This window comes from Triticum aestivum, chromosome 3D (assembly GCF_018294505.1).
Source record: "Triticum aestivum cultivar Chinese Spring chromosome 3D, IWGSC CS RefSeq v2.1, whole genome shotgun sequence".
In the NCBI taxonomy this organism is placed as follows: domain Eukaryota; kingdom Viridiplantae; phylum Streptophyta; class Magnoliopsida; order Poales; family Poaceae; genus Triticum; species Triticum aestivum.
Genome location: NC_057802.1, coordinates 532,927,019 through 532,943,515, shown reverse-complemented (window position 1 = coordinate 532,943,515; position 16,497 = coordinate 532,927,019).

Here is a 16,497-nt window from a genome sequence, read left to right as displayed (position 1 = left end):
TGCACACGTTCGGCTCGGTGACGTCCCACGAACTCTCAATCCGGCTGAGTGTCGAGGGAGAGCTTCGTCGGCACAACGGTGTGATGACGGTGATGATGAAGTTACCGACGCGGGGCTTCACCTAAGCACTACAACGATATGGCCGAGGTGGAATCTGTGGAGGGGGCACCATACACGGCTAAGACAACTGTCAACTTGTATGTCTATGGCGTGCCCCCCTCCCCCGTATATAAAGGAGTGGATGAGGGGGAGGGCCGGCCCTTTATGGCGCGCCCAAGGGGAGTCCTCCCACCGGGAGTAGGATTCCCCCACCCCTTCCCTAGTTGGATTAGGAGAGGAAGGAAGGGGGAAAGAGGGGAAGGAAAGGGGGGCGGCCCCCCACCCAATTCGGGTTGGGCTTGAGGGGGGCGCGCCCCTCCTAGGCTCCCTTCTCCTCTCTCCCACTATGGCCCAATAAGGCCCATATACTTCCCGGGGGGTTCTGGTAACCTCCTGGTACTCCGGTAAATGCCTGAACTCACCCGGAACCATTCCAATGTCCAAACATAGCCATCCAATATATCGATCTTTATGTCTCTACCATTTCGAGACTCCTCGTCATGTCCGTGATCAAATCGGGGACTCCGAACAACCTTCGGTACATCAAAACACATAAACACATAATATCGATCGTCACCAAACGTTAAGCGTGCGGACCCTGCGGGTTCGAGAACTATCTAGACATGACCGAGACTCATCTTCGGTCAATAACCAATAGTGGAACCTGGATGCTCATATTGGTTCCTACATATTCTACGAAGATCATTGTCGGTCAAACCGCATAACAACATACGTCGTTCCCTTTGTCATCGGTATGTTACTTGCCCGAGATTCGATCGTCGATATCTCAATAACTAGTTCAATCTCGTTACCGGCAAGTCTCTTTACTCGTTCCGTAATGCATCATCCCGCAACTAACTCATTAGTAACATTGCTTGCAAGGCTTATAGTGATGTGCATTACCGAGAGGGCCCAGAGATACCTCTCCGATACTCGGAGTGACAAATCCTAATCTCGATCTATGCCAACTCAACAAACACCATCAGAGACACCTGTAGAGCATCTTTATAATCATCCAGTTATGTTGTGACGTTTGATAGCACACTAAGTGTTCCTCCGGTATTCGGGAGTTGCATAATCTCATAATCATAGGAACATGTATAAGTCATGAAGCAATAGCAATAAACTAAACGATCAAGTGCTAAGCTAACGGAATGGGTCAAGTCAATCACATCATTCTTGAATGATGTGATCCCGGTAATCAAATGACAACTCATGTCTGTGGCTAGGAAACTTAACCATCTTTGATTCAACGAGCTAGTCAAGTAGAGGCATACTAGTGACACTTTGTTTGTCTATGTATTAACACATGTACTAAGTTTCTGGTTAATACAATTCTAGCATGAATAATAAACATTTATCATGATATAAGGAAATATAAGTAACAACTTTATTATTGCCTCTCGGGCATATTTCCTTCAATTAGGGCCTCCCCATAAAAGGGAAATGTGGTTGCACTAGTCAGTTTGATTTGATGGCACTCTGACTCAGCCAACAGGTGTTCAAGTTCAATTAATATCCGGTTAAACTTGAATGCAAATGATGCTGAGTCATACAATATAACATGATGAACTGACCATAATAACAACATGAACATGGATGGGAAAGCATAATCATTCAACATATCGATAGTAGTAAAGTATTTATACCGATGAGCATGACATGATGATGGGCATGAACAAAATAATATAACAATTTCACATAAGAGCATAGCATGATCATTAGCATCAAAATAATTACTTGACTGAAGTATAACAAGAGCATGAGCAAGTAAACATCTACTCAACTAGATGCAAACGATCATAGTACAAGCATAAGCATGCAAACACGAGCATGAATAAATCATTCACGGAATAATAACATGCACAAACAACTTAAAGATTCAAGTTTAAAACCATTTTATTGCAATGCTATCATGCAAGTGGCTGTCGTGGCTTGCCTGGGAATGAAGAAATCACCGGGGAAAAGTGTGGAAGCATCGCGGAAAGATTTGCCGAAACAGTTCTCTCTCGAAGGGGGCTGCTTGGGGCAAGGGCAAAATGGTCATTTTCATAGTGTGGAAACATTATGAAAATGGTACCAACATGACGGACTCGACGAGACAAAACCGTGAGACTTGGAATCACCTCGTTTGGAGCTAGGAGCACGAAGATATAAGCCTTTGACTGCTAGGGGCCTATCTGCAAATAAAATATTCACAGCGGGGTCCCTGGCAGCTCGGCGGGTCGCACACTGCAGCAGAATCCACTTTCCCTCGGCGAAAGCGTAAAGCCTAAAATGCGCTTCCACTTATCCACGCTGGCAGTGGCAGGGCCGGGCACCTGCGTTACTGACGTGTGGGCCCCACCTCTCCCCCTCTCCTCCTGCTCCTTCTTCCTCCTCCTTCCCCGACGCGGTGCGCACAGCCGAGGTAAAGGCGGCGCTTCGACGGCGATAGCCGGGGCTACCGGTCGTCCCCGGCGGCGCCCAACCTACCTACGGGTTCAGGGCGACGAGGCTGATCTGTTCCATGGTGGCGCGGTCGCCGGGAAGCTTGGGAACGGCGGCGGGGGTTGGCTGCGGCGGACGGCGGCTCCGGGCGGCGATGGGGCTTGCGGCCAGAGGCCACCAGAGGAGGAGGCGATGGGCTGGGAGGCTCCAGGGGGTGGATGGAGGCCTATGGAGGTTGCTAGATCGGGTGTGGCACGCCGCAGAGCTCGAATTCGAGCTGAGGCCCGCGGCGGCCATGGTGGCAGAGGGAGGCGAAGAGAGCTTCTCCGGTTCGGGGAACAGGCTAGGCGGGACCAGATGAGGGTAGTCGAGCTGCTGGTGAGCTCGGGAGGTGCTCGGAGTGGCTATATATAGGCAGGGCGACGCGGGAGGGCGAGCACGGCCGCGGGACACGTCGCCGGAGCCGCGGACGCGTGGGCACGCGAGCTTGCTCGACGGTAGGCGATGAGAGGGTACAGGGGGGAGCTCACGGGGCAGAGGAGGCCAAGGGGCACGGGGAGGAAGAGGCCAGGGACGAACAGAGCCGAAACGGCCACAGTGCTCCCCTGGGAGCGCGGCGGCGAGCGCCGATGAGCGAGCTACAGGAGGGAGAGAGGGGTCCAGGGGACGGAGGAGGCACGGGGGAGCTGTTGGACATGGTTGGGCTCGCGAGAACGACGAGCACAGGAGGGGCCCGAAGCAAACGACACGCAGCTCGCGTCCATGGCATGCGAAAGCGGTGGTCACCGCGTGCACTGGTGCACACAGTGTACGGTGGTCGGCCAATTTATGTCGCAGAGACAAGGGAGGCAGAGATAGTTTCCAAAGAAGAAGAAAACAAGCATATTTAGCACTGGTGTGATTACAGGGAGCAAGAAACCAAATGCACAGCAAGGTGTTTGTTGCTTGTTGTGGCTCACATGCTTGGAGATCAAGGCTGAGATTTTACTGTGTTTTTTCAATTACTAAGGTGATTAAAATTGCAAGGTTTAAGCTCAAGAGGAGGGGCTTACCTAGTGCTTGCAGTACAAACCACCAAACCGGACAGAAATACAAAACATGAAGTAGCACTCACATATCAAATTCGATTGAGCTGAATTTTTGTGTAAATAAGTTATTTGATGGTATGAAGTTGTTGTAAAAGTTTCATGCCATTTGAAAATACAAAAATGGTGCTTACTTCACAATGCTTCAATCTGGACAGAAACTTAGGAAAAATGCACAGGGCAAATGGCTAGATGAATTGAGCCAAAACTTGATGGAGAGAGGTTATATGGATATGAGAATGGCCTGGTAAATTTTCAGCAAAAACGAAGCAATATAAAATATAGTTGCTTCACAACCTGAAAATCTGACCAGAAACCAAGATTTGATGTTGAGCTCACATATAGTGATGAAATGAGCCCAAATTTGAAGGAGAGTCATTATTTGATCATATGAAGGACCTTGCAAAATTTCAACTCATTTGGATTACCCTAACTAGTACTTCCTTCATAGAGGCTTCCCTCAGACAGGAACTTTGGAAATTTGCTGGGGAAGGTTCACTAGGAAAATTAAGTTGAATTTTGGCATGGGGCAATTATATGGACAGGAAAAGGTGTCCAAAAAGTTTGGGGTCAATCAAGCAAATATAAATGACACTTCCTTCTCAAAAAGCCACTTGGGGCAGAATGAGAAAAGGAATATTTGTGAATTATCTTTGATGATGCCAAGGAAGGGTTTTTACATATCTGAGGAACATATGATCCAACAAAATTATGAGAATTATTTTGGGAATTTTGGAAGTGACAGAAATATAGGTTGTTTAACAACCTAAGACAAAAAGGATGATTCCTTTAATAGAAAAAAGGAATATTCCCAATAAAAAGAATATTGGGATTGGTCTAAGATGAAAATGACAAGGTCTTGAGATGGTATTGAGGATGACAAGCAACTTGGGAGCTTGAGAAGTGATGATCTTCCCAGGTTTCAGGACCACAGAGCCACGGAAAAACAATTCAAATTCAAAAATCCAAAGAAAAACAAAAAAAAGAAAGGGCCAAAATCCAGGGTGTCACACTGCGAGTGTGGCAGCTGGATGGCGTGGCGGGAGCGGTGCTTGGGGATCTTGGACTTGATCAACTGGCGTCTTGTCGTGCGGGCGCTGTTGTGCATGATCAACAACGCTGCTCGGGGTCACATCATGCCCATCTCGCGACAGGCGCAGTGTGTGCTTCGACGTCGTCTCCCGTGCCTGACCGGACTATGCTGCCCTGGCGGCCGCGCTCGTCGTGGTGCTGGGGAGGCGGGAGTCGCGTGTTCGCACAACCCGCACCATTATTACTGTCATCGTCGGAGGGTCGTGGAAGTTGACCACCTCCAGCACCTCCACCGCCCGTTCCCGCCGCAGTAGGCACGGCGACCGTGCCGCATGCGCTGGTTGTGCCTACCGCAACATTCGCAACGTCCATGGTGGCGGCGCCGCTCGCGCGCCTGCGGGTGCGTGCGAAGGGAGTTTGGACGTGGAAGACTTCGTCGCCATGGAGCCCTTATTTGGGCGCCATGGATGAAGAAGATGATGAATAAGAACTCGATGAAGTCGACGCGTCATCTGCTATCCAGGCTCACGCCAGTGCAATGCGCCCTACCTGGCGCACCAAAGATGTGGGTGTGGACCGACTATCTATGGGGTGATTTGGTCCCCTTGTGGTTCGGCGAGGGGTTGCACAAAACACAAAGAGAAGGTGTAACAGAAGGCGCAATGATTTACCTAGGTTCGGGCCACCTTTTAGGTGTAATAACCTACTCCTACTTTAATATTGTGGAGCACGAGTACACGGAGTGCTCTTCCCCGTCAAGGTGCAAGGAGAAGGCAGCTACACGGGTAGGAGTGCGTAGAGTTGGAATGGGTACGAACCCTCGTAAAGGTTGCCTTGATCCTCCTTTTATAGCTCAAAGGGGTTACCACAGTGGCAAAAGGGTCACTACATAATGATTAGATAGCATACAGTGCTATCATACCTAACTCTGCTAGTTAGGACAAAAGGCATTTAATGTATCGCTAGGTGTCGTGAGGAGGAGAAGCCCCGGCAAGGTGTTGGGGATCGTAGCAGAAATTAAAAAAATTCTACGCATCACCAAGATCAATCTATGGAGTCATCTAGCAACGAGGGAGAGGAGTGCATCTACATACCCTTGTAGATCGTGAGCGGAAGCGTTCAAGTGAATGGGGTTGATGGAGTCGTACTCGTCGTGATCCAAATCACCGATGACCGAGCGCCGAACGGACGGCACCTCCGCGTTCAACACACGTACGGAGCAGCGACGTCTCCTCCTTCTTGATCCAGCAAGGGGGAAGGAGAGGTTGATGGAGATCCAGCAGCACGACGGCGTGGTGGTGGAAGTAGCGGGGATCTCGGCAGGGCTTCGCCAAGCTCAGCGAGAGGGAGAGGTGTCACGGGAGGGAGAGGGAGGCGCCAGGGGCTGTGGTGCGGCTGCCCTCCCTCCCCTCCACTATATATAGGGGCCCTGGGGGGCGCCGGCCCCTGGGAGATCCAATCTCCAGGGGGGCGGCGGCCAAGGGGGTGGCTTGCCCCCCAAGCCAAGTGGGGGCGCCCCCACCCCTAGGGTTTCCAACCCTAGGCGCAGGGGGAGGCCCAAGGGGGGCGCACCAGCCCACCAGGGGCTGGTTCCCTTCCCACTTCAGCCCATGGGGCCCTCCGGGATAGGTGGCCCCACCCGGTGGACCCCCGGGACCCTTCCGGTGGTCCCGGTACAATACCGGTGACCCCCGAAACTTTCCCGGTGGCCGAAACTGGACTTCCTATATATAATTCTTCACCTCCGGACCATTCCGGAACTCCTCGTGACGTCCGGGATCTCATCCGGGACTCCGAACAACTTTCGGGTTACCGCATACTAATATCTCTACAACCCTAGCGTCACCGAACCTTAAGTGTGTAGACCCTACGGGTTCGGGAGACATGCAGACATGACCGAGACGACTCTCCGGTCAATAACCAACAGCGGGATCTGGATACCCATGTTGGCTCCCACATGTTCCACGATGATCTCATCGGATGAACCACGATGTCGAGGATTCAATCAATCCCGTATACAATTCCCTTTGTCAATCGGTACGTTACTTGCCCGAGATTCGATCGTCGGTATCCCAATACCTCGTTCAATCTCGTTACCGGCAAGTCACTTTACTCGTACCGTAATGCATGATCCCGTGACCAACCACTTGGTCACTTTGAGCTCATTATGATGATGCATTACCGAGTGGGCCCAGAGATACCTCTCCGTCATACGGAGTGACAAATCCCAGTCTCGATCCGTGTCAACCCAACAGACACTTTCAGAGATACCTGTAGTGTACCTTTATAGTCACCCAGTTACGTTGTGACGTTTGGTACACCCAAAGCACTCCTACGGCATCCGGGAGTTACACGATCTCATGGTCTAAGGAAATGATACTTGACATTGGAAAAGCTCTAGCAAACGAACTACACGATCTTTGTGCTATGCTTAGGATTGGGTCTTGTCCATCACATCATTCTCCTAATGATGTGATCCCGTTATCAATGACATCCAATGTCCATAGTCAGGAAACCATGACTATCTGTTGATCAACGAGCTAGTCAACTAGAGGCTCACTAGGGACATGTTGTGGTCTATGTATTCACACATGTATTACGATTTCCGGATAACACAATTATAGCATGAACAATAGACAATTATCATGAACAAGGAAATATAATAATAACCATTTTATTATTGCCTCTAGGGCATATTTCCAACAGTCTCCCACTTGCACTAGAGTCAATAATCTAGTTACATTGTGATGAATCGAACACCCATAGAGTTCTGGTGTTGATCATGTTTTGCTCTAGGGAGAGGTTTAGTCAACGGATCTGCTACATTCAGGTCCGTATGTACTTTACAAATATCTATGTCTCCATTTTGAACATTTTCACGAATGGAGTTGAAGCGACGCTTGATATGCCTGGTCTTCCTGTGAAACCTGGGCTCCTTGGCAAGGGCAATAGCTCCAGTGTTGTCACAGAAGAGAGTCATCGGGCCCGACGCATTGGGAATCACCCCTAGGTCGGTAATGAACTCCTTTATCCAGATTGCTTCTTGTGCTGCCTCTGAGGCCGCCATGTACTCCGCTTCACATGTAGATCCCGCCACGACGCTTTGCTTGCAACTGCACCAGCTTACTGCCCCACCATTCAAAATATACACGTATCCGGTTTGTGACTTAGAGTCATCCAGATCTGTGTCGAAGCTAGCGTCGACGTAACCCTTTACGACGAGCTCTTCGTCACCTCCATATACGAGAAACATATCCTTAGTCCTTTTCAGGTACTTCAGGATATTCTTGACCGCTGTCCAGTGTTCCATGCCGGGATTACTTTGGTACCTTCCTACCAAACTTACGGCAAGGTTTACATCAGGTCTGGTACACAGCATGGCATACATAATAGACCCTATGGCCGAGGCATAGGGGACGACACTCATCTTTTCTCTATCTTCTGCCGTGGTCGGGCATTGAGCCGTGCTCAATTGCACACCTTGCAATACAGGCAAGAACCCCTTCTTGGACTGATCCATATTGAACTTCTTCAATATCTTGTCAAGGTACGTACTCTGTGAAAGACCAATGAGGCGTCTTGATCTATCTCTATAGATCTTGATGCCTAATATATAAGCAGCTTCTCCAAGGTCCTTCATTGAAAAACACTTATTCAAATAGGCCTTTATACTTTCCAAGAATTCTATATCATTTCCCATCAATAGTATGTCATCCACATATAATATGAGAAATGCTACAGAGCTCCCACTCACTTTCTTGTAAACACAGGCTTCTCCATAAGTCTGTGTAAACCCAAACGCTTTGATCATCTCATCAAATCGAATGTTCCAACTCCGAGATGCTTGCACCAGCCCATAGATGGAGCGCTGGAGCTTGCATACCTTGTTAGCATTCTTAGGATCGACAAAACCTTCCGGCTGCATCATATACAATTCTTCCTTAAGAAAGCCGTTAAGGAATGCCGTTTTGACGTCCATTTGCCATATCTCATAATCATAGAATGCGGCAATTGCTAACATGATTCGGACGGACTTCAGCTTCGCTACGGGTGAGAAAGTCTCATCGTAGTCAACCCCTTGAACTTGTCGATAACCCTTAGCGACAAGTCGAGCCTTATAGATGGTCACATTACCATCCGCGTCTGTCTTCTTCTTAAAGATCCATTTATTTTCTATGGCTCGCCGATCATCGGGCAAGTCAGTCAAAGTCCATACTTCGTTTTCATACATGGATCCTATCTCGGATTTCATGGCTTCTAGCCATTTGTCGGAATCTGGGCCCGCCATTGCTTCTTCATAGTTCGAAGGTTCACCGTTGTCTAACAACATGATTTCCAGGACAGGGTTGCCGTACCACTCTGGCGCGGAACGTGTCCTTGTGGACCTACGAAGTTCAGTAGGAGCTTGATCCGAAGTACCTTGATCATCATCATCATTAGATTCCTCTCTAGTCGGTGCATGCACCACAGGAACATTTTCCTGAGCTGCGCTACTTTCCGGTTCAAGAGGTAGTACTTCATCAAGTTCCACTTTCCTCCCACTTACTTCCTTCGAGAGAAACTCTTTCTCCAGAAAGGACCCGTTCTTGGCAACAAAGATCTTGCCTTCGGATCTGAGGTAGAAGGTATACCCAATGGTTTCCTTAGGGTATCCTATGAAGACGCATTTCTCCGACTTGGGTTCGAGCTTTTCAGGTTGAAGTTTCTTGACATAAGCATCGCATCCCCAAACTTTTAGAAACGACAGCTTAGGTTTCTTCCCAAACCATAATTCATACGGTGTCGTCTCAACGGATTTCGACGGAGCCCTATTTAAAGTGAATGCGGCAGTCTCTAAAGCATAGCCCCAAAATGAGAGCGGTAGATCGGTAAGAGACATCATAGATCGCACCATATCCAATAGAGTGCGATTACGACGTTCGGACACACCATTTCGCTGAGGTGTTCCAGGCGGCGTGAGTTGTGAAACGATTCCACATTTCCTTAAGTGTGTGCCAAATTCGTGACTCAAATATTCCCCTCCACGATCTGATCGTAAGAACTTTATTTTCCTGTCACGTTGATTCTCAACCTCACTCTGAAATTCCTTGAACTTTTCAAAGGTCTCAGACTTGTGTTTCATTAGGTAGACATACCCATATCTACTCAAGTCATCAGTGAGAGTGAGAACATAACGATAGCCACCGCGAGCCTCAACACTCATTGGACCGCACACATCAGTATGTATGATTTCCAATAAGTTGGTTGCTCGCTCCATTGTTCCGGAGAACGGAGTCTTGGTCATCTTACCCATGAGGCATGGTTCGCACGTGTCAAATGATTCGTAATCAAGAGACTCCAAAAGTCCATCTGCATGGAGCTTCTTCATGCGCTTGACACCAATGTGACCAAGGCGGCAGTGCCACAAGTATGTGGGACTATCGTTATCAACTTTACATCTTTTGGTATTCACACTATGAATATGTGTAACATCACGTTCGAGATTCATTAAGAATAAACCATTGACCAGCGGGGCATGACCATAAAACATATCTCTCATATAAATAGAACAACCATTATTCTCGGATTTAAATGAGTAGCCATCTCGCATTAAACGAGATCCTGATACAATGTTCATGCTCAAAGCTGGCACTAAATAACAATTATTGAGGTTTAAAACTAATCCCGTAGGTAAATGTAGAGGTAGCGTGCCGACGGCGATCACATCGACCTTGGAACCATTCCCGACGCGCATCGTCACCTCGTCCTTCGCCAGTCTCCGCTTATTCCGCAGCTCCTGTTTTGAGTTACAAATATGAGCAACCGCACCGGTATCAAATACCCAGGAGCTACTACGAGTACTGGTAAGGTACACATCAATTACATGTATATCACATATACCTTTGGTGTTGCCGGCCTTCTTGTCCGCTAAGTATTTGGGGCAGTTCCGCTTCCAGTGACCACTTCCCTTGCAATAAAAGCACTCAGTCTCAGGCTTGGGTCCATTCTTTGGCTTCTTCCCGGCAACTGGCTTACCGGGCGCGGCAACTCCCTTGCCGTCCTTCTTGAAGTTCTTCTTACCCTTGCCTTTCTTGAACTTAGTGGTTTTATTCACCATCAACACTTGATGTTCCTTTCTGATCTCCACCTCCGCTGATTTCAGCATTGAATATACCTCAGGAATGGTCTTTTCCATCCCCTGCATATTGAAGTTCATCACAAAGCTCTTGTAGCTTGGTGGAAGCGACTGAAGGATTCTGTCAATGACCGCGTCATCCGGGAGATTAACTCCCAGCTGAGTCAAGCGGTTGTGCAACCCAGACATTTTGAGTATGTGCTCACTGACAGAACTGTTTTCCTCCATCTTACAACTGAAGAACTTGTCGGAGACTTCATATCTCTCGACCCGGGCATGAGCTTGGAAAACCATTTTCAGCTCTTCGAACATCTCATATGCTCCGTGTTGCTCAAAACGCTTTTGGAGCCCCGGTTCTAAGCTGTAAAGCATGCCGCACTGAACGAGGGAGTAATCATCAGCACGTGACTGCCAAGCGTTCATAACGTCTTGGTTCTCTGGGATGGGTGCATCACCTAGCGGTGCTTCTAGGACATAATCTTTCTTGGCAGCTATGAGGATGATCCTCAGGTTCCGGACCCAGTCCGTATAGTTGCTGCCATCATCTTTCAGCTTGGTTTTCTCTAGGAACGCGTTGAAGTTGAGGGCAACGTGGGCCATTTGATCTACAAGACATATTGTAAAGATTTTAGACTAAGTTCATGATAATTAAGTTCATCTAATCAAATTATTCAATGAACTCCCACTCAGATAGACATCCCTCTAGTCATCTAAGTGAAACATGATCCGAGTCAACTAGGCCGTGTCCGATCATCACGTGAGACGGACTAGTCAACATCGGTGAACATCTTCATATTGATCGTATCTTCTATACGACTCATGCTCGACCTTTCGGTCTTCCGTGTTCCGAGGCCATGTCTGTACATGCTAGGCTCGTCAAGTCAACCTAAGTGTATTGCGTGTGTAAATCTGGCTTACACCCGTTGTATTCGAACGTTAGAATCTATCACACCCGATCATCACGTGGTGCTTCGAAACAACGAACCTTCGCAACGGTGCACAGTTAGGGGGAACACTTTCTTGAAATTATTGCAAGGGATCATCTTATTTAAGCTACCGTCGTTCTAAGCAAATAAGATGTAAAACATGATAAACATCACATGCAATCAAATAGTGACATGATATGGCCAATATCATTTTGCTCCTTTTGATCTCCATCTTCGGGGCGCCATGATCATCTTCGTCACCGGCATGACACCATGATCTCCATCATCATGATCTCCATCATCGTGTCTTCATGAAGTTGTCACGCCAACGATTACTTCTACTTCTATGGCTAACGTGTTTAGCAATAAAGTAAAGTAATTTACATGGCGTTATTCAATGACACGCAGGTCATACAAAAAATAAAGACAACTCCTATGGCTCCTGCCGGTTGTCATACTCATCGACATGCAAGTCGTGATTCCTATTACAAGAACATGATCAATCTCATACATCACATATATTTCATTCATCACATCCTTTTGGCCATATCACATCACAAGGCATATGCTGCAAAAACAAGTTAGACGTCCTCTAATTGTTGTTGCATGTTTTTACGTGGCTTCTATAGGTTTCTAGCAAGAACGTTTCTTACCTACGTAAAACCACAACGTGATATGCCAATTTCTATTTACCCTTCATAAGGACCCTTTTCATCGAATCCGTTCCGACTAAAGTGGGAGAGACAGACACCCGCTAGCCACCTTATGCAACTAGTGCATGTCAGTCGGTGGAACCTGTCTCACGTAAGCGTACGTGTAAGGTCGGTCCGGGCCGCTTCATCCCACGATGCCGCCGAAACAAGATAAGACTAGTAGTGGCAAGAAAATTGACAACATCTACGCCCACAACAAGTTTGTGTTCTACTCGTGCATAGAAACTACGCATAGACCTAGCTCATGATGCCACTGTTGGGGATCGTAGCAGAAATTTAAAAATTTTCTACGCATCACCAAGATCAATCTATGGAGTCATCTAGCAATGAGAGAGAGGAGTGCATCTACATACCCTTGTAGATCGTGAGCGGAAGCGTTCAAGTGAACGGGGTTGATGGAGTCGTACTCGTCGTGATCCAAATCACCGATGACCGAGCGCCGAACGGACGGCACCTCCGCGTTCAACACACGTACGGAGCAGCGACGTCTCCTCCTTCTTGATCCAGCAAGGGGGAAGGAGAGGTTGATGGAGATCCAGCAGCACGACGGCGTGGTGGTGGAAGTAGCGGGGATCTCGGCAGGGCTTCGCCAAGCTCAGCGAGAGGGAGAGGTGTCACGGGAGGGAGAGGGAGGCGCCAGGGGCTGTGGTGCGGCTGCCCTCCCTCCCCTCCACTATATATAGGGGCCCTGGGGGGCGCCGGCCCCTGGGAGATCCAATCTCCAGGGGGGCGGCGGCCAAGGGGGTGGCTTGCCCCCCAAGCCAAGTGGGGGCGCCCCCACCCCTAGGGTTTCCAACCCTAGGCGCAGGGGAGGCCCAAAGGGGGGGCGCACCAGCCCACCAGGGGCTGGTTCCCCTCCCACTTCAGCCCATGGGGCCCTCCGGGATAGGTGGCCCCACCCGGTGGACCCCCGGGACCCTTCCGGTGGTCCCGGTACAATACCGGTGACCCCCGAAACTTTCCCGGTGGCCGAAACTGGACTTCCTATATATAATTCTTCACCTCCGGACCATTCCGGAACTCCTCGTGACGTCCGGGATCTCATCCGGGACTCCGAACAACTTTCGGGTTACCGCATACTAATATCTCTACAACCCTAGCGTCACCGAACCTTAAGTGTGTAGACCCTACGGGTTCGGGAGACATGCAGACATGACCGAGACGACTCTCCGGTCAATAACCAACAGCGGGATCTGGATACCCATGTTGGCTCCCACATGTTCCACGATGATCTCATCGGATGAACCACGATGTCGAGGATTCAATCAATCCCGTATACAATTCCCTTTGTCAATCGGTACGTTACTTGCCCGAGATTCGATCGTCGGTATCCCAATACCTCGTTCAATCTCGTTACCGGCAAGTCACTTTACTCGTACCGTAATGCATGATCCCGTGACCAACCACTTGGTCACTTTGAGCTCATTATGATGATGCATTACCGAGTGGGCCCAGAGATACCTCTCCGTCATACGGAGTGACAAATCCCAGTCTCGATCCGTGTCAACCCAACAGACACTTTCAGAGATACCTGTAGTGTACCTTTATAGTCACCCAGTTACGTTGTGACGTTTGGTACACCCAAAGCACTCCTACGACATCCGGGAGTTACACGATCTCATGGTCTAAGGAAATGATACTTGACATTGGAAAAGCTCTAGCAAACGAACTACACGATCTTTGTGCTATGCTTAGGATTGGGTCTTGTCCATCACATCATTCTCCTAATGATGTGATCCCGTTATCAATGACATCCAATGTCCATAGTCAGGAAACCATGACTATCTGTTGATCAACGAGCTAGTCAACTAGAGGCTCACTAGGGACACGTTGTGGTCTATGTATTCACACATTTATTACGATTTTCGGATAACACAATTATAGCATGAACAATAGACAATTATCATGAACAAGGAAATATAATAATAACCATTTTATTATTGCCTCTAGGGCATATTTCCAACACAAGGATGCATCACCGCTTACCCAGCTAACTCCTATTAGCTTGACACACCCTTTGGACAGGTGTCGATAAAGGCAACCTTTCCTCCAGCAAGTTGACACGTGCTAGCAAACGCCACCTTGTTGCCCACGGGCTCGACACCTCACCGGTCAACGTCCAGTTGGTTGGTGATGTGGAGCACTGACGTTGGCGGGGGTTTGCTAGCCACGGGGCTTGCCGGGTCTTCACCTTGCCGGCTCGCCCTTGCCAGCAAGGGCCGCTTCTATGCTGGTGATTGTCTTGATGCTTGTTTCGAACCTTGGTCTTCTTGATGCGCTCCTTAATCTTGCAAAGAGTTGTTTCTTGATTTGGGAATCTTCACATTGGCTTTGTTCTCGTGGGGAAGCAGCCACTTGTCTGTGCACAAGTCAGAGTATTATACACCCATGTTTAATAGGCAAAAACAACAAATTTGACATGTAGACGAAAGGAATTCACAAAGTGAATTGTTGACGAAAAAATTCATCCAGCTGACCTTTTTATGTAGCGCCCAATAGCTAGGCATCACACTACACTGTGCAGTGCCTGACAGACCGGCATTACACGTCTGACCAACATCGAACCACCGAATGATTAGAAATCGCTAAATCAGTGTGCAGTGCCTGAGAGTTAGGCACTGCACTGTATAGTGTAGCGCCTGATGGCTAGGCGCTGCACTAGTGCGCGAAAAACAGATTTCTTCCTTTGCATCCGCGCGTCGGAGCGCGCGATTGCTTCACACCTGGCGCCGTTCGCACAGGGTCGGAGGAGTCACCATGTGTGTGTGCAACATCACAAAAATCACTCCCCGGTGATTCCATCCGCTGGGCCTGGGCGTGCCCTTCCATACTACTACTACTATACTCTTCCCTCCTATTCCAACTATGGGTCCCAGTGTTTAATATGTTTTCTCTCACCTGCCTTGATTTAAAAAGTTTTACTTCCTGTGAAACTGATCGTAGCGACTGCTACACCGTATAGTCTTTTCTTCTGGCACAGTATGCTAGACACTAGTGCAGCACCCATCCTCTAGGCGCCACACTGTATACTGTAGCGCCTTGCTCGTAGGCGTTACACACTGACTTAGCAATTTTTAGGTATTCCGTGGTTCGACATTGGCCAGATGTGTAACGCCTGTCAGTCAGGCGCTGCACAGTGTAGTGTGGTGCCTAGCTGCCGGGTGCTACATAAAAGGGTCAACCGGATGAAATTTTTTCATCAACAGCTTACTTTGTGAATTCTTTTCGTCCACAGATTAAATTTGTCGTATTTGCCTGTTTAATACACCTATAAGGATGTTAGTGCTTCTACTTCGACTAATCATCCTTGGATTACAACACAAGGCAACGTCGGACCACGAGTTAGGCCGAGGAAAAATACAAAGTCAATTTCCTCAATCACGCACACAAATAAGACACGAGACAATTTCGGAGGGATAGAAGTTTTGATCGGGCCAAGCCGGCATAACATTTAGTAGTTCGCTTTAATTGCCCTTCCGAAGCCCGCACATTCTAGTTCAGTATGGATGCATTGAGTGCTTAAGACCACTATTATTTGACACCTATTTAAATAGCTCATCTTGCCGCTACATTATCCTATTTCCAGACTTGTGTCATTCCATTCCCGTCTAGGTGGAGAACCCGTCGCTGTCTCAGCTAACACGGCCTCTTTTTGGTCCTCATTTCGTTGGAAAGGAGGGTTTCATGCTTGTAAACTAGAATATATCTTACACATAATGAACCTTCCATCAGTCACAAAGAGAAGCACTATCGGGGTTTGAACAAGTAGAAAACACAATCAAAATTCATATCATAGTCAACCAAGGTTTATCATATAGTACAACAGACTATTTCATTCTAATATGACTAGCCAATCTTCCCTGGAGTCGTATGCTTTCTGATCACTCTCATATGCTGGTTACTTTTCTTTTAAACATTACATCGTTGCAGGTCCTCGCCCTTCAGGTTGAAGGAAATATGTATTCAACTTCTTTTAAGTAAATAGTTGCCCATAATAGTAGAGATGTATATAACGGTAGCTTAATCAAAAGGCCACGCCCCCTTGCCAGCAGTTTTAGAGTGAATAGATCAAAAGTTTCTCAAAAAAAAACTAACAT